The following is a 27420-nucleotide window of genomic DNA, read 5'->3' on the forward strand; positions in this document are numbered from 1 at the left end:
TTAAACCACGTGCAATAAAGACAACAATTACAAAAGGGTCGGTTTTGGTTTTTATGTTAATAAAAACTATTTTATTTTCTGTTTCATATAAAATGTTTCCATTATATTTTCATTTTGAATTAAAATAATTAAAGTTAATTATTTTCTGAACCGCTTTGTATCTAATAGTACATTAATAATTAATTCAAGGTAAATTGTTTATTAAGAAAAATTATTAGAAATTATTATATTGTTAAGAAATAAACGAAATTAATCATTCAGATCATAATTCTCGACTCCAAATACAATCAATTAAATTTTATATAAAATAAACAAAAAAGCCTACACTCCACATTTATTTAGAAGTGCGTGCACACGCACACGTGAGTACGGCACTTCCTATTTATAAATATTAGAGTAAAAATCCACATTTCGACGCCAATTTTCATATACGTCAATAAATTTTATTCTTTTATGTTTCAAAAGTTTGTTTATTTTTGATAATTCTGCCTTTAATCACATTGATGTCTTGCTTCTGTTTGTGCGCCAACCGCATAAACGAATTTAAACATCATGGCGGGAAAAGGATTTTGGGACGAGCCACTGCGCAACGCTGGATAGAATTTAAAATTCCTTAGTCTGGCTCTCAACAGATACCTCTCCAATATGGTTGCAGCTATTCTGTATCACTGAGCACTCAAGCCCCCTCACCAACGGCAAGGTCTCATAATTCAGAGAGTAGGAGGAGTAAACCAGTATCACAAAGTAAAAAATATTATTTGCTTACATCAGTAACCACTTAACAGCCATAATAAAAAAATAAATAAATGCATTGTCAGACGATCAGCTCTGTGAATCTGACAACGTTGATTTTGTTGTCCTTGGATGGGATTGCAAGAAAATAAACAGTAATATAAAATTCAACTAACATGTTTTCAAACACTTGCTGAAGATCACATATTGCTCGATGAAAACCGGCATACACACTACCTAAATTAGTTTCACGTACAAACTGCTGACACATCATAATTTGTAATAACAAATGATGTGATGTGAAATGGTATGCTGAAGATGGGTCATCTGAATGATGCTGAAGATGGCAGCTGAAGATAGCATCTTCAGCATCAACTGGTAACAAACGAAGTGTCCCTGGGGCACTGTTTTTGGAGGTGCAATTGTGTGCTATTATATAATATCTCTCCAGACAATTTTATGATTTTTAAAATCCAAACTGGGTATTGTAACTATGTTGAAGGCTAACTTTTGCATACTACAGGTACAATCTCGATTTAAGAGCTCATGAATTTTTCGTCACCAATTGTGTATGCATCCACATTAGTTACTATTATTCTATCTTTTGTAATTTAGTTTCTTTTTCAGGTTTCTGTACAGCCTGAATACTATAATTTTTATTTACCGGTATTACTCTCACAACCATGAAGATAATGTACACTGTAGAATCCAGGGAGTGGAGCTCTCTGGGTAGATGGGAATAGCTACTGAAGCAAGCTTTGCGGCCACAGGGTAGGCCTCATAGCCCCAGGAAGCTCGAGGAGCCCCTGAGTTGGCTCTGGGATTTGCCTGGGCTGAACTGAGCCTCAAGGGTCCAGGTTCTGGCTAAATGGCTAGTTACTTTATACTTTACATACTCATATAATTAAATATAAGCTGTTTTTTCTTTTAATATGGACTCATTTTAAATTCTCTGGTTTTCTTTTTCAGTTGGATCGACTTATTTTTCCCTGAATTATAACTTCAAAAAGCTTTTTACTGTTCAGATATTATCTATTAAAGATTATGTTTATTAACAGAAATAACAGAAGAAGTAAAAGTAATACTGATTATCAGTATTCTTTATGCCTGATTTAGTTAAAATGAATGAGTGTCAACTGCAGACCACAGTTATTTCAGCTGGAACTTGTCATTCGTACATTTTGAAAATCTATTCACAAAAAAAAATGTCTCTAGAATAAACAAAATAACCTAGGAAAATGACTCTGAATATCCTAGGTAACATCCTAGGAAAATGGGCTGCAAAATTATGCAGTCTGACAATTTTGTGCTTGTTTTTTCTTCCTTTACTAATTGTGAATTTAAAATAATTAATTATTATTTCTATTTTTAGTAACACAAGTGCAAAATCTTAAGATTATATCATTTTACGATCCACTTAAACAATTTTACCTGTTACAGATGAAATTGTTTAAGTGAATCTAAACACATGTAAGTAAAAATGTTTGTCGATTAATCTGAACAAATAATTCTGTTCATAATAAGAGGCTTAATTTAAATTTAATAAAACAAATATCTATTATAGTATTAGGGGCTATTAATGATAAGAAGTTAGAAGGCTGTTCTTTTGGATTTTCAAAGTTAATTATTTAGTAGAAGGTGTTATTGAGTACACATATACCAAATTTTATTAAATTATTCCAATCATTCTTAAGATATAAATTTTTATTGAAAAAAAAAAAATTGTAGAAAGAGGGAAAATTAAGTGATTTGGATTATTTTTCCACATGAACTTTTTTAAATTTTGATGTGAATCAGTCCCTTAAATTTTTCTGATACCACCCACAACACTCTTCATAAAAGAATAACTGTTTATACATGAAATAAAAGTAAGACAAATTTATGAAGATGCTAAATATATCAAATAAATACAGAATACCAATTTAGGTCCACAAAAATTCATCTGGTTTCAATAGCGAAGAACTAAAATGTTGGCTTGACTTTGCATATCAATCTAGGCAGATAATGTTTTAATTATATTATGACAATTTTATTATATTACATAGCAATATGATAATAATAATTAATAGTGTAATGATTACATATTTGAATAAATGCAACACAAAAAATATACTACTTTTCTTTTGCTTTTTACCATTCTGAATGGGAAGTTTTCTAAATAAAATAAGTGAAATTTGATTGCTTTCTTGTGCTGTGAGTAGATGTCAAAAATGTAAAGTTGAATGGAGCATTTTTTTTGATTGGCCAACTTTACTTTTTTGACATCCACTCACAGAACAGTCAATCAAAAATTAACCAATCAATTCTCACTTTTTTTTCGGAAGCTGTTAGTTCGTGGAACTCATGGAAAACGTGGAATGTGGAAAAGGCAAGGAAGGAAATATAGTGGGTGAATACGGGCTGGGCAAAAGGAATGAAAGAGGAGATTAACTTATAGAGTCTATCAAAGACTCTATCTAAAATTATACTTTGTTGCCCCAAAATATAATTTAGTAATTGCAAACACCCAATTTAAAAATCATAATAGAAGAATATACACTTGGAAAAAGCCAGGCAATACTGCAAGGTATCAGAAAGATTATATCATGGTTAAGCAAAGATTAAGAAATCAACTCGTTAACTGCAAAACTTACCCTAGAGCAGACATTGATAGTGACCATAATTTGGTGATAATGAAATGTAGATTGGGGTTAAAAAACCTGTAGAAAAGGTGTCAGATGAATCGGTGGAATTTAGAAAAGCTTGAGGAAGAGGAAGTAAAGAAGATTTCAAGGATGACATCGCAAGAGGTCGTAGAGAAAAAAGTTAAAGTAGAAAATGTAGAAGAAGAATGGGAGAATGTTGAAAAGGAAATTCTTAAATCAGCAGAAGTGAACTTAGGCAGAACAAATAGAACTGGTAGAAAACCTTGGGTTTCAGACGATATATTGCAGCTGATGGATGAACATAGAAAATATAAGAATGCTAGTGATGAAGAAAGTAAAAGAAACTATCGGCAATTAAGAAATACTATAAACAGGAAGTGAAAACTAGCGAAAGAAGAGTGGATTAAAGAAAAGTGTTCAGAAGTGGAAAGAGAAATGAACATTGGTAAAATAGACAGAGCATACAGGAAATTTAAGGAAAATTTTGGGGTACATTAATTAAAATCTAATAATGTGTTAAACAAAAATGGTACACCGATTTATAATACGATAGGTAAGTCAATAGGTGGGTGGAATATATTGAAGAGTTATATGGAGGAAATGAATTAGAAAATGGTGTTATAGAGGTAGTTGATGATGAAATGGGAGAAACAATACTGAGACCTGAAGTTAAGAGAGCATCAAAAGATTTGAATGGCAGAAAGGCTCCTGGAATAGACGGAATAACTGTAGAATTACTGCGCAGTGCAGGTGAGGAAGTGACTAATAGATTATACAAACTGGTGTGTAATATTTATGAAAAAGGGGAAGTTGTGTCAGACTTCAAAAAAAGTGTTGTAGTCATGATACCAAAGAAAGCAGGGACAGATAAATGAGAATACAGAACAATTAATTTAACTAGTCATGCATAAAAAATCTTAACTAGAATTCTATACAGAAGAAGTGAGAGGAGAGTGGAAGAAGTATTAGGAGAACACCAATTTGGTTTTAGAAAAAGTATAGGGACAAGGGAAGCAATTTTAAGGCTCAGTTTAATAGTAGAAGGAAGATTAAAGAAAAACAAACCAACATACTTGGCATTTTAAAAAAATTAGGGTTCAAATACAGAGATAGAAGACAAATTTCTATCATTTACATGAACCAAACAGCAACAGTAATAACTGAAGAACATAAGAAAGAAGTCGTAATAAGAAAGGGAGTCCGACAAGGATGTTCCCTATCCCCATTACTTTTTAATCTTTACATGGAACTAGCAGTTAATGATGTTAAAGAACAATTTAGATTCGGAGTAACAGTAAAAGGTGAAAAGAAAAAGATGCTACGATTTGCTGTTTTTTAAACTATAACTTAAATTAAAACTTTTTTTTAAACTATAACAGAAAGTGGCTTCTTCAAAACAAAAAAAATATAGTACATTTAATAACTAATTCAGAGTTGTATCTTACTGTGACAATGTCTTATCTGTTCAAGCAGCGTCTTCATGAAAAGAATTCACATTAACTGAAGCCAATTAAGTAACAGAACCACCTATGACCTCACCCATTTATGTTCCATTTACTTCTGCTGGATTATGTAATTCTATGATAGTTTATGATAAAACCATCATGATGTATCATTTATAAATATTATATTCAATCAAAAAGCGAAATTAACACAATAAAAAACAGTAGTTTTGTCTGAAGTCTTATACTGTTCGAAAGGCCTACGGAATTTCTTAGGAAAAAATAATAAAAGTTGTAAATATACAAATATGTAAATAGAGCAAATAACACACTTTTAGGCAGTAAAATAAGATAAGAAATCCAGAAAGAAAAACAACAGAAAGTTTAGAAATTGAATTACAATGTTACAAATTAAAGTTGATGATTTTGTACCTAACTAAAAAAAATTGGTTTAAAATATTCGTTCTCAAAGTGGGTAATAATGCTCCCTTGTAAGCACTGGAGGCAATCTGGGGGCTTACAGAAAATTGGGGGTGTTCAGGCAGTCTACAAAGGCGATGACCGATTAAAAAAAAGGCAAAAATTATGTTTTCCTGATATTTCAAACTAAATACCTACCTACTACACTAGTAGAAAAATTGTTCAATTGAAGGCTTTGTTTAAATATTGTATTGTTATCACTATTTAATTATTGTTAATATGCTATCACTATTGATGTATAACTATACACAATTAAAATTTTTCTGAAAGCAATTTTAATAAAAATACTTCTAAATATGATTAAATATGTGTTTTCATTGCTCATTTAAAATGTTAAGTTTCAACTCAGAAATAAGATATGCCACATTTAAAAACTAATTGCAATTTGTTTTTAAGAGAGTATCTTAAAAACACCAATTGCAATTATTATTTTTAATAGATGGTAAGTTTAAAAATATTGGGGGCACTAGAAAAGTTTTGATTTTCAATATGGGCGGTGGGTGAAAATTTTGAGAATCAATGGTTTAAAAACACATTACTATAAGATTACTACACCATATAAAGGAAGAATCATGAATATTTTCACTGTACAAATGGGCTAGCCAGGGGTTTGTTAAGACCTTCATCATTTGAACACTAGCATTTTACTTTATAATCTTCAATTTCCAGGATCTTACTCTGCACAATGTTGTGGAATAATCAAACTGTAAGGAGTTGTAGTAGGGTATCATCTTACCCAAACCTCCCACCCACTGCTGAGTTGGTTATAATTTAGTAACGAAAAGAATGATCTAGTATAAAAAATATGACAAGATATAATGTTAAGAATTAATTAACATGTAATACTAATTAAACACACTGAGATCAAAAGATAAGTAGAATTTTGGAGAAGTTTTTAAACATAACTTTAGCTTATTATCACAAATAAAAATACATTTTGAATTGTTTTGTAAAAGAGAAAAATTAAAATTTGTTTTAAATCAATTTAAGAAAATTATTTTCCTTGCAGAAAAACTGATTCATTAACTTCTTCCATTTTCCTTTAAAAATCTGAATTCTAGTTTTAATTCTCTAAATACATTTATTTTTCATTTACTTTTAATTGAGTCCATGTTAGGTTTAAAGTTTGATTACCAGTATCAGATTAATGAAAGAAACTCTTTCTTCCAAAATGCCTTATGCATCTAATTATTATGTCATTCCTATTTACTCCAGGAAGGTGCCAATAATTAGCTACACATGACTTGGGAGAAAAATTACATTAATCTGAAACTCAATTATTAATAATTTTAGTTTTATGTCATTTTTTGTCATGCTGTTCAATGAATAAATCCACTATGCATTTCGCAATAGCATTATTACAAATTTGAGTTTATAAACAAAAGTTTTTGAGGCTTACATTATCATTAGTGTGAGGAAGTAAATGTTTAATCAAACCATTGGAATAGATAGCTAGGATGGGTAAATCATTACTTTTTATTCAACAGCAATGTACCAGTATGCCTTAACAACATTGAAACTAATTAGCATGGAAATTAGAACTAACAAGCGTGAATAATAAAATGTAACTTTGTTCACGAGCACAAAAAATATTATAACATTAAAAAAAGTTTCAGATAAGATACACAAATGTTAGGTCTAAATTAACTATAACCATAACATCCTAAAAATTACTCATAGTTTTAACACAATTAGTATAAAGTACAACTGTATATAATTAATGTAAAACGAGTTCAGAAACTCACATTCATATTATGTACAATTAAGAAAATTAACTATATGTCACTACTTACTTTTTTTAGTAGAGGACAAAGGTGCAAAATAGCATCATTTCATTATTCGCAGAAACCAATTGGTAGAACTATCAAAATAATTCTCTTAATAAGTATTCAAGTAAGATTATCTAGACTAAAAAATTAATCTACATCGTTAAATTGAATAATAATCGTTAAAGGTACCACTAGAAAAGACGCTACACAACCATGTCGGATGATGTATTAACGCGTTCTCACGTTGCTTACGAGATGTAAAAAACAACCTTAATCTGCCGACATTTTTGATGGGCATTTTAAAATCTACGCGGGAAACAGATCAGGTAAAAGTTATAAATGTATTATAAACAATATTATTCTGGAACTTATCAAAACCTAATAAAGAAGATAGATTAAATTAAAATACTATACTTACATTATTTATTCACACGAATATATTATTATTATTTTTTTTTATCCACTATCAGAGTTTAGATTACTATTACACTGATAAACATAATTTTTGTTTCCTAATGTTTGATACATGATTTTAAAATGTTTTTTGATGCTGAAAACTAATATTAACTCAGAATCTATCAGCCACATTGTTTTTTAAATTTTAATTTTAATTAAAGGATTTTTTCATTTTTCAACAAATAGTTGTAAGCATATTACAACTAATACTGGACAAAGAATTAAATCATATCATAGTCACACATTACTACATATATATACCTATGGTTTGATGTGAACCAAAGGATCATGTAACCAACTATTACTTCTGTTTAACAAGTGTGGAATTTCTAAAAAATCTAAATATACTGTAAAATAAGCTTCATTGCAATCTGCAATCAGGCCTGTACCTCACAGTGAAATTATTCCAGTTACTGAGCCACCTGTGAATGTATGTTTCGAAAGCAGTGATGAAGAACCAGGTTACACTGCAGAAGACAACAATAATATTGATTTGAGTTATCTTCCAATAAGCCACATCTTGTATCACAAGGTAAATTAAATGATTTGATTAGGGATTTAAATTTATCAAAAGATCAAGCTGAACTGTTAGGATCAAGACTGCAAGGTTGGAATTTACTTTAAAAAAATACAAAAATTTTAGGTTTTGATTTTAGACTATACTAAAACTATACTACTAAAAAATTTTAGGCTATATTAAGTACATGTGTTTTCTTTGCGAATGGGATAACCGAGCTACAGATAAACAATATGTTACCAAAGAGTGGAAGAAATGAGACAACTAAACTCCAAATGGAAACAATATTATAACCTCCTCTTCATATCAAGCTAGGAGTCATGAAAAATTTTGTAAAAGCACTGAAGAAGGCTAGAACTGGATTTTTGTACATCAGGCAAAAATTTCCAAATGCAAGTGAAGGAAAATTTGTTGGTCCTCAAATAAGAGAGTCGGTTAAAGATGATGTATTTAAGTCTATATTAAATAATGTAGAAAGTGCAGCTTGGGCTTCATTTAAAGATATTTGCAAAAATTTTCTCGACAAACAAAAATTCAAGAATTACCACAATATTGTTAATCAACTTCTTACTTCATACAGAGCTATGGGATGTAATACGTCTTTGAAGATACATTTCCTCCATTCACATCTGGATTTTTTCCTGGACAACCTCGGAGATGTAAGTGACGAACACAGTGAATGTTTTCACAAAGACATTTAGGTGAAGGAAAGTATAAAGGGAAATGGAATACTAACATGCTAGCTGATTACTATTGGACATTAATCCAGGATGTGTCTGAGGCTATTTATACAAGAAAAAGCATCAGCGAAATTATTCTAACACAGGTATGGCCATGCAAAATTATAAATTTTACACAGTTTAACAAAATGTATTTATAACAAAGGTATTCATTATGTAATTTCACAGCCGATGGTATCTAATGACATAATGAGCTAGCATTTCACATCTTTTTACGAAGTAAAGGAAGTAAAAAATTACGGTTTTCAGATTTCAACAGAAATATCCATTTCCACCATCCCTGAATTCATTTTGATTAGTTTCGGCATGACATCTGTATGTACATATGTATATATCTCGCATAACTCGAAAACAGACATAGAATGATGAAATTTTGGATTAAGGACTGTTGTAACATCTAGTTGTGCACCTTGCCTTTTGATTGCAATAGACTGAACCAAGTGTCCAAAAAAAATCCCAAATTCCAAAGAAATTTGGATTTTTTCTTAACTGCAGTAATAAGTCCTCATTGAGATTTTTTCAATGATATATCATTGGTACTTATTTTCATTGGTTCCAGAGTTATACCTAAATAAAATTTTGATTAATGAAGTATGTGGATCTTATAAAGGAAGGCACATCGATCGGTTCAATCAGACTTCATCTCTCTTTTTTTTTAACTTTTTTTTATAATTTTTTTAAAATTAAAAAAAAATATATTAATAATCTGTTAACCTCTGAATATAAAAAAAAATTATGATAAATAATTATTCAATAATAATAATAATAAAAAATATGAAAAAATATCAGAATTTATTAATGAAATAAAATTTTATGTACTTTCTATTAAAAAGAAAATATGTATATGTAATTTAATACAAGGAAATCATGTGTTGTCCACATCAGATTTTTTATATTATAACAATACTTTTAAAAACTATTTTCAATATAATTTATTTAAAAATGTATTTTTAATGTAATTAATTTTTTTTCACAAAAAATGTTTTAATTTTGCTTTGATTAGAACTGCATTATCTTAAATGAATTTCAATGGTTTTCTGAGAAAAATAAATTACGACTATAAAAGGTAAACAGGTATACTACTATAACTGGCCTCTGTGGTAGCGTCTCTGCATTTCATCTGGAGGTCCCAGTTCGAATCCCGATCAGGCATGACATTTTCACACATGCTAAAATCATTCATCCATTCTTCTGAAGCAATACCTAACATGGTTAAAAAAAAAGTATGTTGCTTTCCAAGCTGTTAACTGCAACTTGTGAATGGAAATGATTTTACAGCCTAGGAACTCTTTATAACCGTATTTGAAAATATATAAAGTTTCATATCATAAGTAAATATCCTCAATGAATCGGGAGCTAAAAAAAAAATTAGATGTTCTGAAACTTTTTCAAAATTTTGTAATTCAAAAACAAATTTAAATTTCTCAGTGAACAAAACCTATCCATATTTAATTTATTTTGTAGTAAAAACATTACTTAAATGATGACAATCTCTCATCGTTTAAAACTCGTATATAATCGTGTATCTTAAACATACCTAATTCAAGGCGTTCTGAATGATTAAATAATACTTGGACAACCGCACATGGTTATTCATTCCAAAATTGCTATACCTATTTTGGAGAAACTATTTGAAAGTTATTTTGCACAAAATTTGTTTTTTTTTAACAATTTTTTTTTATAAATCTTATTGTGCGCAATATTTTATTAACCCTGCCCTTTGAAACTACTAAGTGCGATATTACACCCGAAAACAGTCTTTATTCTGTCATTGTATAGTCACTAAATTAGTGATTATTCAAATATTCCATTTTAACTAATACAATTGTTAAATTTTAAAATCAGATTGATAAATAAATTACAGTGTTGATTCTTGTGTTAAAAAAAAGAAGTTTCAAAATAAAGGTATGTTGCAAAAGGGCTTTGAATCCCAATCAGGTTCAATATTTTTACATCTTAAAAATTTATTTCATAATTAAAGAGAAAAAGATAACTGGATATTAATATGTTGTCAATTCAAATAGATTATGAATATTTGTTTTAGTAATGCGGGATGACAATAAAAGTTCCTTGGTGCACTACCTGGCCAGCATCTCGTTGCTAGACATGGTTGTTATGTAACGCTTCCTCACTCCAACCAACTCTCTTTTTCTGTTTAGCCTCCATAACCACCATAGGCATTACTTCAGAGGATGATATGTATGAATGCAAGTGAAGTGTAGTCTTGTACAATCTCAGGTCGACCATTGCTGCGATGTGTGGTTAATTGAAATCCAACCACCAAAGAATACTACCGGCATCCATGATCTAGTATTCAAATCTGTATATATAAGTAACAAACTGCCTTTACTAGGATTTGAACCTTAGAACTCTTGACTTTGAAATCAGCTGACTTAAACCATCTACAAATGTTCAAGGTTAAGACAGTCTACCGCTGTAACATTGTTAGGTAACTTTAATGTGGCAGGTTTTGTACAGGAAAATCTAGGAAATGTTTCTTTTCTAAATGTTATCATACATATAAATGTTAAAAATGCTGCTGCTCACCTTACAAATTGTAAGGCGGTATTGTTTTCTACAGATTGTGATCTTTTACAATCAAGTAATTTGTTAAACTGTTGCGGTAATTCTCACAATTTAGGTTTTTCTAATCTTACAAATATTAGTATTAATATTGTTTATGGTGAAATTTTTCATAGTGATAAGTATAACTTACCTTCAGAGATAACGTTACCCAAAATTTTGAATTCTAATCTTATATCTGATCAATACATACCAGATTATAAAAAGATACATTTTTTAAGATTCAACATATAATAAATGTGGGTTTGATTGTAAATAATATTTATTTTTTACATCATCACATAAGTATGAAGCTTGTGTGTGGAACATGGAAATGGAATTTTATGGTGTATAAAAATGTCACGCCTGACTGGGATTTGATATTGATCATGATACAGAAATTTTTGCTGAGGAATTGCGACTATGTATTAATAATATTGTTTACTGTCATGTACCAAAAGTACATATACAAAAAATATTTTCAAAGCGGTCCTCTAGTGAACATATTATAGCAATTATTAATAAAAAATAGTTCCTTAATCTTCAAAAACAATATAAATCTACTTTAAAATTAAATAAAAATAAAATTCTTTCAGTATGTGATAAGGTGGGTAAAATGAGGGTGTTGAAGTGGCAAGATAAACGAGATGTCTTGTGTTTGACAACAAAATTAGAATGCGTAAAAGTAGTACAGAAAGGAAAGAAGACAATGGTCCCAAACATTGTCAATGATTATATTTTTAGACAGAGTTGATAGGGTGTATGAAATGCTGAGCATATACACACTTGAAAGAAAAAGATAAAAAGGGAGAATAAAAGCAGTTCTACCAACTTTTAAATTTATATAGACTATTTTCAACAACAATTGTATTAATTATACAAGGGCTTTTGGGTTATTCCTCCATCATCAGGGATTATTGATTAATTATGAATTTTATAGTTGTGAATATAAATTTTTATAATTAATTAAATCAAAGATAAAAATTAAAGTGATTATGTTCATAACTGTTATGAAATATACATTGAATCACTTAGCCAATCCAATGGTTATTAATTATTGTATAATTTGCTTAAATAGTATATTGTTATAAAATCTGATTTGTTCCTTTATTAGTTTATTATTACTCAGATATATATATGAAATTTCGCTAATATACTAGTGTTATGAAAATTATTGGTGTATTCCAATATTTCAGTAAATACATTTGGGTTGTAATTTTGTCCATTGGGTTGTAATGTTCCAGTTTTTAAAATTTTTCTATTAGCCTCATATTGTGAGGAACAGCCTGTATTTTAATGGAGTTGAATATAATACTGTGTATCTATTTATTTTAATGTTATTATTTTACAGCATTAGGACCATCATGTGGTCAAAGGTTATGTGAATGCGATCGTAAATTAGCTGAATGTCTTAGAAGGCTTCCATGTCCACGTAGTAAATTTGTTTGTACTTCTTCACCACGGAGATTGTTACAGAATATATTAATGTTATAGCACTGGTATAATTCGGTGAGTTCTGCAATTTACTATTATCAGTATTTATTGATAAACTAATTAGTACTGTGCATTTTAAGAATAGTTTTTTAAAAATTTATTTTGGTAGATATCATTTTTAGATTTACATGGAAGACTTACATTTTTATTCATGATTTACTTTCAAATTTACTTGAACATTTTCGCATATCCATGTGTATATTCATGCATTTGGAGTTACATGCATGTAACCATGTATATTTACATGTACATATATGTATATTGTGAATTTTATCCATTTTTTATTTCTTTGTACAAAGTAAAGGAAAAATGTAATTGTGAAAAATTTTGGTTTTCAGATTTCAATGGAAATAACCATTTTGACCATCCCTAAATCCATTTTGGCTAATTTAGCGTGACGTCTGTATATATGTTTGTATCTCCCATAACTCCAAAACGATTAGCTGTAGAATGTTGAAATTTTGTATTTAGGACTTGCAACATCTAGTTGTGCACCTCCCCTTTTGATTGCAATCAACTGAATCAAAAGCAACAACCAAAAATGTTCAAAAAATCCTAAAATCAAAAATATTTGGATTTTGGACTTTTTCTTAACTGCAGTAATAAGCCCTCATTGAGAGGTTTTCAACAATACATCATAAGTAGTACATATTTTCATTGGTTCCAGAGTTTAGCCAAATAAAATTTTAATTAATGAAATATTTGGATCTTACAAGGGGAAGGCACATTGGTTCGAATCCAACTTAATATACAAATATTTTTTAAACTTTTTTTTCTTTTAATTTTATTGATTCGTTAATAATTATTAACTTCTGATTATAAAAAAAATTTAACAATAAATAATAGTTCAATAATAACAATAAAAAAAAATATGAAAAAAAATCAGATGTTATTAGCAAAATAAAAGTTTCTGTACTATTCATTTTAATTAAAAAATTTTTCAATAGACGTTAATAATTAGTAAATCAATATTTTTAATTTAAAAAAAAAATAAAATAAAAATAAACGTATACGAAGTCGGATTCGAACATTGTGCACATGGTTACGGATTCAACACGTTCTCACTTACACTACATATCTACTTGAGCGATGTGAAACAAAATTAATATATAAAATAACATAAAATGGTGATATGGATACCACAAAAAATGTGATGTAATGTGATATCCACCACAGTGAAATTGTGTAACTATCCACTTTATTAAAGAATTGGAAGATCATATCTCACTTTCAAATGAAATAAGTTTAAACAAGGAGCAGAAAAAAATGTGTATATGTAATTTAAAAGGCGTACTAGGAAGTCAAGTTTCTTGTCCATATCAGATTTTTTTGTTTTGTAGGGCATAAGTTAGGATTTCAACCAAATGGTGTTGTGTACGGTATGTAAAATGGCCTGTTTTCCAAAAAAATGTTTATTCTCTCCTTTAATGTAATCTGTGCAATAGCAGTGTTGTTTTTGGGAAGTTAGGCGATAACTTTTCAGATTGTTCATCATAACCCACCATGTTGGTCTGGTGGTGGATGCGTCTTCCCAAATCAGCTGATTTGGAAGTCGAGAGTTCCAGCGTTCAAGTTCTTGTAAAGGCAGTTACTTTTATACGGATTTGAATACTAGATTGTGGATACCGGTGTTCTTTGGTGATTGGATTTCAATTAAGCACACACCTCAGGAATGGTCAAACTGAGACTGTACAAGACTACACTTCATTTACACTCATACTTATTATCCTTATTCATCTTTTGAAGTAGTACCTGAACGGTAATTCCCGGAGGCTAACCAGAAAAAGAAAGGAAGTTGTTCATCATAAAAAAATAGTTGTGTGCATCTGGCATTATGTAACATAGTAGTACATAATACTCTAATAAAAAACTTCAATGGTATTAATTTTATTCTTTCTATTGATTTTATGCTGCTGTTTTAACTGCTTAATTTTCCCCATGTTTTCCATAACAATTGCTTGCATAAAAGAAGGAAAAAAATTGCTTTTGATAAAAAAAGTCTTCCTAATTTTTTTTTGCATCTCAACATCTGAAATCTTAGTACAAGATTAATATCATTTTGATAATTTTTTATCTACTTTTTTGTATTATCACAAATACATTGAAGTAATCAAATATAATGTTTAAACTCCTGGAAAATGTGATAGATTGTATTTCTTCAACCTGATGTTTCTGCTATACCTTCTACATCTTAGGGAGTAGGATGTTGAAAATGAGATGTGTGAAAGGTAAAATCTCACATTTAACAAACTGGTTTCTGTAGATCACCAAAGTTAAAGTATGGTAGTTACAGTACCGTAAAATTCCATAAACAATTATATGCATTTTTTAAAAAAATTGATTTTTATTTATTTGTGTAACCCTTGGCTATATATCATATTGATTTTTAATTTTTCTATTTCATTTGGTAAGGAGTAGTATATCACAAAAATCGTAAATCAAGAAAATGTTTCAATCTTATGAAACTTGAATATATTTTCTAAATGATGCATCGTTTTCAATCTTTATGTCTTTGAACCGTTTGATTTGTTCAAATTTGCCAGAAAGCAAATTTTATCAACTAATGATTTCCATTCTAATTGCTTGAAACACTCCAATAGCCAATCATTACCTAACATAAGGATGCTTACTATTACATGTTGCTTTTATCAACTCAAGTTTCTGGAGAATTTTTTTTGAAGATATATAGAAAATTTTATAAATTCTCTCTTTTCCAGCACAAAATAAAAAATTCAAGTCAAAATTCTTACTTCTCAAGTACCACTCTTAGTGAGTGATCTAACTATTATGTAGTTCTGCCATTTGTTGATAGATAGTGTCACTTGTCTAAAACAAGAAACTTTTTAGATACACTGTGCCTATTTCAATTATTGTAATATTAAATTTGAGAATAGTGAGAAAATTTATTCAAAGTATTTTTCTTTATGGTATTACATCCTTCATAGCTCTGTCTATGTTTTATGCTTTTCTTTTTCTTTTCCTTTAAGTACTTGCTGTCTAAACTAGTGGTGGGAAATAAATATCATTGCTTACATATTATACGCTCTTCTGGTACAACTTGAGTTGATTTTACATCAGATACCTGATATAAAATCAGGTATCTGATTAATATTACTCAAAATTATTACTTTGTTTTGTTTTTATTTTTAATGATAATTAGTCACTTTTATTTGTTTCAGATAACACTTTAAAATTATTAATAATAAAAAAAATATTGACTATGATATTATATAATAATACATTGTGTGTTACTGATTTAAAAAAAATAGTTTTGTAGTAAACATATCATCAATGATACCACCTATCAAGTCATTTTAATTTTTAATCAAATAAGTTTTAGAAAATAAAGAAAAAAATTTCAGCCAATGGATGGATGATTATAAGCTAAAATGAACAAGCTGATAAACAGTGTATGGTTATTTGAATGTTTTACGAACTTTGTTAATAATGTGATGAATGCTTGTCCAAAAGGTTAGTATTTAATTAGATTAAATTAATTAATTAATTTAGTATTTAGTTAGTGAATTTTTTAATTATTTCTATTAATGCAATAAGAATGAATTATTAATCTTTAAATTGAAAATTGTTTCAGAATTTTATGTTTATTTACTGAAAACTTAAAATTGCTTTTATTTTCGACCTGATTTCAGTTTTTATTTTAACTTCTAAGAAAATAAGGGAGTATTGCATGGATTTTGTTATTGAAATTATTATATTATTTTAGGAGGGTTAATCTATACATTCCTGTATTTTTATGAAGTGCAAAATTTTGATGATATGAGTTTAATTTTAAGCAGCAGTGTATTATTTAGGCAGAGTTCTTGGTTAAGTTTATTTAGTTTGATTTTTACTCAGTTGCCATCATTGTTTCATCATGTTGAATACTCATAAAAATGAATACATCGAAGTGGTTATTTTCATTAAATGTATATGTTAATTGGCATATCAACTTAGAACTTTGCAACACATACCGATTTTGATTATGTTTTCTAAGAAAGTCCTTAGATTAAACTATGTTACATAAACAGGGTAAAATGATAAAATTGGTATACTGAAATTTTATCTAGTTTTATCACCCTTCATAATTTTCCTCAGTAGTTATTTCTGGAGCTTGGTATTCTCAGTTAGCATCCTAAGACCACTAACTAATATCTCCTGATTTATTTTGGCAATCATTAATCAAGTTTTTAATCTGCTTAGAGCCATTCTAGTATTACGTATCTTAGGTGGAGAGAGGTTCATGCTTTGCTTACTTTTGCTGACAAGGTTCAGGGGCAGCGGTTACTCAAATTCTTATGTAGAATAAAAAAAGAAAGCAGAATCAACAAAATATTAATAATTTTTATTACATTTAGTGGAGGAAATTAAAACAGGCAAAAAATTATCAGCTTGCATTACAGCTTGCCCAAGCGTACTGCCGGGTTAATTGTCTGCAGTAACTCAATTGTATATCAATCGATTTTTATGAATAAGGTGTACTTTTGTTCAAAATAAAATTTTGTAAAAGTAAAAATTTGATCAAACAAATAATTACAAAGCTATTGAAGATTAAAGAATTAAGATGGCGGCCATTTTGAAATCTTTGAAGTTGACGTTTTCAAAATTTTTTATTTTGTAGAACAAGACACTATTCTTAGATTTGCCAAATTTAATTGAAGTAGATTTTTTGCTCATTTTGGTGCTCAGAATCACTTCCTGAAGTTTGGAAAATATGTCCCAGTACACTCCATATATAATTATATGTTGCTTATATATAAACAATCAAACAATTGAAAAGATCACATCAATGCTTAAATTATATTTTATTTTGTAGAAATAATTGGTATTGCATTATCAATTTGTATTTAAAAATACCAGTTTTGCTCCAGTCTATATTTCATTTTGTAGAAATAATTGGTATAGTCTGCTTTATCAATTTTTATTTAAAAATACCAGTTTTGCTCCAGTCTTTTGGGTAGAAATTATTTTAAGAAAAATATTGTACTTCATCATTTGATATCACCAGAGATATTCCAATAAAATATATAACTTATAACAATGATCAAAGATATTAAGATGCAATTAATAAAAGTAGTTGTTATTTAATTTATAATAATGATTCTTTGATTATATTGTTAGATAAAACATTAAATATTACAACCTAAAAATTTATGTTCCATTATATCAATTATGTTACAATATAAGTAACATAATATGAACAATAGAAAGATCAATATTTTGGGAGGACCACTTGATAAAAAAGATTTTTGTTAGGAATTAATTATAATTTTTATCTGTGCATAAGCTTTAAGGTTAATACAGATAAAATTATTTTTTTTAATCTGCTTGTTAAATATTTACTACTTCTTTTCTGTGTTAGATATGGTTTGTCATCGTAGTTAGAAACTGTAAACATTTCTGTTATCCATAGGGTTTGTGTGAAACTATTCACAATGTTAAATTAGTTAATATATATTTCCCAATTTTTATGATACCGATCTGTGCTAATCAACTGCAAAATATTTCATGAGTTACTTGATGTAAGCGTAGTGGTAATTCACAGATCTGACTTTTTATAAGTAGTTTATTTTTGAAAGTAGTTAATGCAATCTGTGAAATTGTATCAGATTTTAGTGTTAGTTTTGGTTGTAGTAAGTTGATCATTGTTAGTCTACAAAATATTTGTAAATGGTTTCTGCAAAATGTTATTTAGACTGTTGTGTTGTCTCCTATTATGTAGCCATAATTTGTAGCCTATTTTGTAGCCATAACTGAATCTCAGAGGAACAATAATGAAGTGCTAAATCTTACTAATTTAAGTTTGTTTCTCAACTACTAATTGAAAATACAACTTTTCTACTAAAATTTTTATATAATTTTCTTCTTAATAAGAGAGGCTACAAGTATATATATTTGTTCTATATGGGTGGGAAGTCCCCCACCCATACTAAGACTAATAAATACAGCTTAATTGGGCTCTCTACTGCTGCCAATTCTCAATGTTGATATTGCTCAGTGCTGCTGGAAAAGGTGGGGAGGATAAGCCATGGTGGGGGTCATCCAATGTGTTCATTCATGGTGGGATGACCTTAGTAGTAGTTGACTGTGGAATGATGGCATATAATGAGTATGTGCACTGTTGAAGAGCATTTATTAGGTTGTGTGTGGGTTCATGAACGTCCACACACTTGGAGAATATTATGAATAACTTCTTTGTGCATTTTGGGAAATCATCACCATCACAGCAAATGTTACTGACATAGGAGAAGAAGGCTTTTGCATTGGAAAGTGTTCTTGATGCACCACGTAATGGGATGTCAAGTACTTGAGCTGAGACATGTTGCTGTGGAGACATCGATTCAACAATCTCCGATGAAATCAATGCCCAGACGTTCTGGAGAATTAAGCATTACAAGATGGACAGTGCGAGACTGTATGCAGAAGGACTTAAAAGTTAAATGTTTTCATCCAGTTACAGTTAATGAATTGAGGGGCAATGGCCTTGATCAATGTGTTTATGCATGTTAGTTATTGACTGAATGCTTTCTGAGAGCAAATATTAAAAAGAACGTCATGTTCTCTGACAAGTTTGCGATTTATTGAAGCTCCCGTAACTGAAATGTTTATTCTGTGCAAAAGACAGTATTTTTATTATCATTTTATAAAAATAAACATTTTTTCATATATTTGAATTAACATGCTGAGGTGAAAAAATATTTATTATTGGATTTTTTTTTTTTATTTCTGTGCTTCTTAAATAAGCAAATAAAAAATTCTATTAGTTATTTAGATAAAAATGAATTATTGGCATGTTTTGAAAGATGTGATAGAACGAATGTTACTATAACGTCACTGTAATACTAGACTGAAACATCCTAGGGGAAAAGAGAACATTTTCATAAAGTGGCTCTTAAAAAAAAAAAAAAACAATATTTATGGCAACTAAACAAAGCTGTATTATTTAACCACTAGTCTTTAAATAAATTTATATTTGTAACTTTTACTTTGAATAATACAGAGTGAGCAACATAAAACTGAACCCATAACATAATCGCTGCAGAATCAGTAGGTTATGTTGGAATGAAATTTTATGATTGATACGCATAAATTAAATAAGAAAAACATAAAATATAATTTAAATGTTGCATTTATTTACCTTATTGTTACAAAAGATGTTCAAAATGACCACCCTGGACATCGATGCACTTTTGTCCTCAACTGATCATATTGAAAGTCGTCACACAAAATGTTGTCAATTGCATTGATTTCTCATTAATGTTCACCTTCAGTTCATTAATATTGTGAGGGATTAGATGCATAAACTTCCTTAGATTAGATGCAAAAATCACAAGTAGACCACTCTGGGGAACATAGAAGCTACCGTCCTCTGCTGACAGCTTGTTGTCTGTCTCCTTCAGTTGAAGCACAGTTGTAACACGATATGGTTTGAATCTTAATTCATGAAGAATATGACAAGATGTGTATTTAACACCAGGTTGTTGGGATAAATTGTGTAGAGTTTTTTTTGGCCTGGCAGTAATTCTCTTTTCAATATCAGCAATGGCCTGTGGAGTCCTAATGAAAGTTGCCCATTTCGTTTTGCATTTGAAACTGAACCTGTTGTACACCATTACTTAACTAAATCATGTATGCTATTCTTCGCTGGAATTCAGGCATTTGGAAATTTTTCTACATGTACTTGATGTGATTCTTCATACAACCCAGAACGAATGTAGGCCTCAACTGTAGCTATCCTCTCCTGGATTGAATAAGGTGTTTTACACAAACACAACTGCACTCACAATACTGCACCGCAACAAAATGTATACTACACTGACATGTAACCACCTGACAAACAGAAACAACAATTAGTAGTAACGTATATGTACATCCACTAGTCATACTAGTTGTGTGAGAGTCTTTCATAAATAATGTTGGGTAGTGGTTTCACTATGCGTTCGGTTTTATGTTGCTCACTCTGTACAATTTAATATGTATATATCTTAAAAATATTATTCTTTTTTTACAGTTTATCAGCTCTATTTCAAGAAGCAGTATAACATATTTTGGACTGAATGTTGTTTATTTGATTAAACTTATTTAATGTTTTTAATGAGTAATGCACTGAAAATTAATTTTTAAATTTGATTCATATGTTGAAATTTACCATTTTAGTTTATTTTATTTTATATATAGTTTTAGAGAGAGGTTGTGAAGACTGATAGTTATATTAATTAATATAAGTTGATATCGATAGTAATATTATTAAATGTAAAGGATAGAATAACTGGATTCCTTATTCTGATTGAAGAATTGAATATTTTTCAGATCTATTACAAATTTTAATGGGTCTGTGGTAAGAAGAAAACTGCTGGTCCTTTGTTAAGAAGGTTGACTATGCTCCATATGTTTAATGTTATAATTTAAATCTTGTCAGCTACTACATCAGTCATTACATCATTACATCAGTCAAGTTATGCCTGCTTATGAGGGGGAGTACTGTAGCCATGGTTCCTTTCTAATAATTTTTATCTAGGCTTCTTATAGCAGCTGATTTTAGCACTGGATAGGCTAAATTAGAATTAAGTCTGTTAGTGTTACATAATATTAAACCTTATTTATGACAGAATCCTAATCCATTATTCAGCTACAATGCATACTAATGTTCATTGGTCAGGAGTTGGAAAAAATCAATCTGCTGTCTGTATTGCAATATCTGTTAGTGAATGAAAAAACAACAAATTTATCTATCTGTTTTATATGTAATTGTAAGTGTAATATTTCAAGGATACTTGATAATAATACAAAATTTTTATAACATGATATCATGTCAGAAATTATTTGCTATATAAGAATTATTCTTTCTTTATGGTGCTATTACTGCTTGCTTAAACCAAATGAGTACTGTCAGCTTATATGATCTATTTAGTACAAGTAATAATAGATCTCTGTTACTTTTGTTTTGTCAGTTCATTTTAATTCATTTTTCTTTGCAAGGAAATGTTTTGTGTGGATAGGAGGGATTTAAATGCTGAAATTTTTCAAAGGTTCTGCATGTAATATAGTTTTAGTGTTTTACTTTATCATAATGAATATGATTGAATAGAACATTTAAAAAATGTTTCAGTTTCGCTGGGGAACAAAAAATAATTTTTTTTTTGTCTCTGGAAGAAAAATGTGTGATTTTGATATTATTCTTTCTTCTGAAATCAAATATGATATCGGTTTTTCCTCATCATGCAAGGTTTCCGAGAGCAGGTATTTATAATTTCAAACATTTTAATACTTTCTACATTCTTAACTACACAATATTCAAACATCTGACTCACTCAAAGTAAGAAGTTACGATTTTCTGCTATATTTTGCCTGTGGAGCAACCCTCTTGATAGTCCAACAATTATCGGCTAGCATATTAGGATTCCATTTGACCTGATACTTCAGGGCAAATACTTTTCCATAACTGAAATTTCCTAATGAAAGTGCTCCCCATACTAATTACTAACTGTACCAAGATTTTCCATGAAGAAATCTAGGTGCAAGTGCAGGAAGTGTACTTTTAAGGACATATTACAACCCAAATTTTTATAGATGTTATAAAATTGTTGACAATATCACGATAATTTTCCGCCTTTCAATTTCCCCAAAAACTCTGAGTAAAATTTTTGAATGCTTGCCAAGCTGGTTTCTCCAGTGGATTCAATAAATAGTTCCTCAAACTTTTCATCATGTATTAGTGATCGTATATGTGGACTCACAAATATTCCTTCTTTAATTTTTACATCACTAATTTTAGGAAACTTCTGTTTTAAGCATATGAAACCAGTAGTGTTGTCCATGGCCTTGACAAAATTCTTCATTAATCCTAATTTGATGTATAACAGAAGTAGATACACATTTTTAGGATTACACAATGGGTCATGTTTCACATTTTTCTGTTCAGCATTGAGCGATACACATTTAGACCATTCTTTTCTAATGAAATGGTTTTTTCTGTCCCTACTATCCCAATCACACAAAAAACAACAGTACTTTGTTTAACAAAGCTGCATACCAAGAATAAGTGCAATTACCTTCATATCACTACAAATATTCCATTCATACATTGCACATTGGCTTTTCCAATATAAATTAAAAGTTTTATATGTTTATTTTATACTAGCAGAGTGAGCCACAGGTACTGATAGGAATTTATTGCCATTATGCAGAAGCACAGCTTTTAAACTAACTTTCGAGGAATCAATGAACAAGTGCCATTCTGTTGGTTTATCTTCATTACAAAGTGTCTCCATAAGAGAAGAAATGTCGTTACAAAACACGAAGCCATTTTCTTCAAAAAACAGTCTTTAAATTCAAAATGATGATTACAATACATACATATCTTTGTACTCTTTTGAAGAAGATTCCATCCTTTTAGCCGGGAAGCAAGCATTTCAGACTGTTTTTTGGATAAATTTAAATCTTGTATGAGATTAAGATTTTCTTGAGTCAGTAAATGAGGCTCAGATAAACTGTCCTTTGTTCAAAAGTTGTGTTAACAGAATCTGTTTCTTTTTCTTCCTTGCTTCCATTAGACTCTGAGCTCTCTTTATTTATTGTCACACGTTCTGGAGGCAGCTCTTGGTATGGGCAGCTCTTCACAGTGTGGAACTGGTCTCATTACAGATTGCAAGTTAGGGTACACCACTGTATGTGTTAATTTTGAGTAACCTTTTTAATGTTTGTTAAGCAGAAATAACAGTCAGAAGAGTGATCTTTGGGTTCCCTCCAAATCACAGAGATAGAAAATGGTGTGTGGCGTGTGCCATTTTTCCATGCAGTGAGAAGCCTAGAACATGACAAAAAACAGATATGTGGGGCCCAGGTCCTTGTTTGGTCCCTGACTTTACACCCAAAATAAAATTCATAACATTTTTTACTAAAGGAGTAAGGTTTCACCTTTGGGACTTGAGCATCACTTCACCACGTACATAAGAAAAATTGTTAGAATGATTTGAACAAACTCTAGGCATTTTGTAACTAAAGACTAATTAAAAGAAATAAAGTTATAAATATGCAATATACAATAATTCAGACACACAAAGCAGTTACAATGACGTGTTTACTGGTTCACTAATACCTTACAACTGGCATCGTTCTGATGAGTGTGCAACACTAGGTCACATTGTACATGTCTATACACATCTGAACCTGCACAACAGTAGCAACACTACCCTTTGCGTTAGCTCATTTGGTCCCATCATAATTACAATGCTCTAATAGCTTCTACTTTACAGTGGACAAATGGATGAAAAAACGTTTTAAAATATTTAAAAGAATTAAAATAATAAAAAAACTGTGGGTGATGGAGAAATTCTGAATACATATTTGAAAAATATAAAAAACTGCATTAAATACACCTATTGGTACTCGTGCGACACAAATCATATTGATCAGTGTTATTATTAATTAATCAACTCTCAACTCTACACTGCCAGTTAGTCAGTGGATTTCATTATAGATAGAGACTTTATTATAGCTAATTCTATTGCAAATAGATTTTGCAAAGTCTGTTGCGAGTGGTTTTTTTTATGCAGATAAGTTTTATATAGCTGAAACTTTGGTTAACAGTAATTTTATCACCATTATCTTCTCTATCCTGCAAAATTACCTCATGAACACATTTAAAATTATGAACAGAAGTAGATATTTACCCAACTTCTTAATGCTTGGGGAGCCATTACTGAATTTTTCATTAAAATCATGCTTAATTTAATTTCAATTATGCCTTCATAATTTCTTTATTTTTAAAGTATTAATATTATATGAAATGAACAGCATATGAATTTCAGCGGAACTCCTTTTGTCTATAGAAAACACTTCATGATCATGTTCCCTCAGGTCGACCATTTCTGAGATGTGTGGTTAATTGAAACCCAACCACCAACCACCGGTATCCACGATCTAGTGTTCAAGTCCGTATAAAAGTAACTGCCTTTAATAGAATTTGAATGTTAGAACTCTCGACTTCGAAATCAGCTGATTTACAAAGACGCGTTCACCACTGGTCTTTTTAACTGTGATTGTAGTAATGTTTTACTGTAGTTTCACCTGATTTACGAAGTCAGAGTAAGTACATCGTGTATAATGTTTGTTACTTTCAACATTTAAAAACTAGCTAGGTCAGTAATTTACTAAATTTATAACAGTTATTTAGAATTCTTAGTTTATTTTTTGAATAGGCCTATAAGAAATAAAGTTGATTAATGTTTTCTTATCGTAACTGCTTTCCAGGACGCTGGTTTATAGTTCACGCTATGAAAAAAATTACTTTTGTATCTTTTGCAATCCTACAGTATAATTATCCCTACAGTAGTATTTATCAATAACTTACATGGAATAATGTAGTACCACCAAAACTAAAAAACAATTTCATAATTAATTTAGTTCAGTAGAAAAATAAACATCAAAAATTATTATTGCAAGGATAAAAATAATAATGATTATTTTATTTAGATTAGATTATTTTATTCTAATATGCGTTCGTGTAAAATACACACATTTTAGCCTTTTCTTAATCCTTATAAGACTTTACAAGGACAATAATTAGTTTTGAAATGTGTGAATTTTGGGCTGACGAATGTTTCAGTTTCTCCTTTATTAGGAGCCCATATTGTAGAGGATTGGAGTTTTGTTTCACAATTTGGTCTTGTTAACAGCAACAGCAGAAAAGATACCTCCTGCTGCAGCAGAATAGGAATGTGGTAAGCAGATCATTGCCTTAAAAAATTTTGTAAAATTTGAGATGATGTATCACCAACAGTATTTTTCATTTCAAAAGTAGTGTTCCAAAATTTCATAAATTCTTGATTCCTTTTCAATAACTCTGTGGACTTGGCTAACTCTCATTCCCCGCCTACATCAAAACACTTTTTGCAATTACATTAGGGAAATGTACAGTTAATAGCATGATACTAACACTTCTTTTGCAATTTTCTGGAATCAGCACAGACATATTTCTTAAAAGGGGATTGAAAAAATCCACCCTCTTCAAAACTTGTTTGCAGAATCCAAAATAAAAGGATAGACACTTGACTTAAAATTCCTTATGGTTTTTTCAATTTATTCCATGTTCTTCAGCTGCTGTATAAGAGCCTCTATAGGCAGTATAAGAATCTCTATTGTCTGCAAGATTTAAGAGCAACTGATGAAACCTATATGAAGTCTCCTGATACACTTTAAGTTTAGGTGTGTTACAAGTGGTAGGAAAATGGCCACAAATAAAAAAATACACCTTTATGACAGGGTCTTGAAGAGAATTTAAAATTGACTGGGCTTGCTCTATTCCATCTTCAACACAAAAATTAAAATAAGACAGTAAAACATTCCACTGTTCTACAATCCTTTGAACTACATAATTTATAAACAACCATCATATTTCACCTAATTTAAGTTATGAGCTTTAATGTTGAATCACCTTAAATTCTTCTAATCTTTCTGGTTTCTTTAGAATAAAATTGGATATGTCACTATAGAGCTCTTCAACAGCATGTGGAAGGTATTTGCAGTACAAGCTTGTGAAGTCTACACACTAACGCTGTGCCAAATGCATCTAGATATATATATAAATGTTCATTCAACTCTTTAAGCTTATTCCTGTTTGCTGCCCCATCATTATAGAGGCATTATTCTCTGTGGAGTGGTAAATCCTAACAAGTTTGTAAGTGGTACTTCTAATTCTTCAATCTTTTGAACAAAGATGAACTACTGACTTGTCAGTGATGCTTAAGAATGAGTCTTCATTTTTGACTCATAGCAACAGCTAATGATTTTGTAAAAGAAATGTTTACTGATTTATCAGCAATCAAAGAGAAAGAGTTTTCTGATAAGATATCTCTAGCATCAACCGCTAAAGCATTATTTATTAAATATAAAGTATCAGTGCAACCACATTTAATATTTTAATTATTGCACTATCAGGAGCGATTGCTTTAATTATATTAATGATGGTAATGTACCCATTAATTCTAAAGGAAGATTATTCTCTGCAATTTTGCTTCAGTAACTTTATTATGTAATGAGGAAAAGATGCTGTTAATAGACTGGTGGCTACACTAAAGATGGTGATTTGTATATTCTACATTTGCTTTATACTAAGGGGTATTTGCAAGTATATGCATAAGGCTCTTGCTACTGTTAATTTCAATATTACAGTATTTATAGTACGGCATTTGTTTTTTATCATCACTAACTGTATAGTTTTTTCTGTGTTTTTTCATCCTGATAATTATACTGTATATGAATTTTTTAGACTTACACAATACAACACTTACCACTAAAAATAATTATTAATACTATAGAAGTATAGTAGTAGTCCATCACACTACATATGCAACCCAAACACAGAACAAAATGAACTGAGTTTGTGATCGTGATCATGAAACATTTTAAGTACACTGATTTCTCTGGCAGGGCATTCACACAATGATGATTAAAATTTACATGTTAGTCAAGTTGAAAGGTAATACATTTGCTAATTAAAGGTCTTTGCACTGGCTGTCAAGGTCTCAGTGACCACAGGTAGAGGTAGAGCATCTGACTGGCATTCACATAACTCATCATCAAGTG

At 29.8% G+C, this 27420-nt stretch overlaps 1 long non-coding RNA gene across 4 annotated transcripts in view; it reads right to left on the reverse strand.

The window, feature by feature from the left end:
• The window catches only part of LOC142324820 (uncharacterized), a 77853-nt gene that overhangs the window by 43597 nt on the left and 6836 nt on the right, over nucleotides 1-27420 (reverse strand). For all 4 annotated transcript variants that reach the window (XR_012756403.1, XR_012756401.1, XR_012756399.1 and 1 more), the window contains exon 2: nucleotides 19973-20664. This is a non-coding gene — a long non-coding RNA (uncharacterized LOC142324820). The remainder of the gene's footprint in view (nucleotides 1-19972; nucleotides 20665-27420) is intronic.

This window comes from Lycorma delicatula, chromosome 5 (assembly GCF_047948215.1).
Source record: "Lycorma delicatula isolate Av1 chromosome 5, ASM4794821v1, whole genome shotgun sequence".
NCBI classification, from domain to species: Eukaryota; Metazoa; Arthropoda; class Insecta; order Hemiptera; family Fulgoridae; genus Lycorma; species Lycorma delicatula.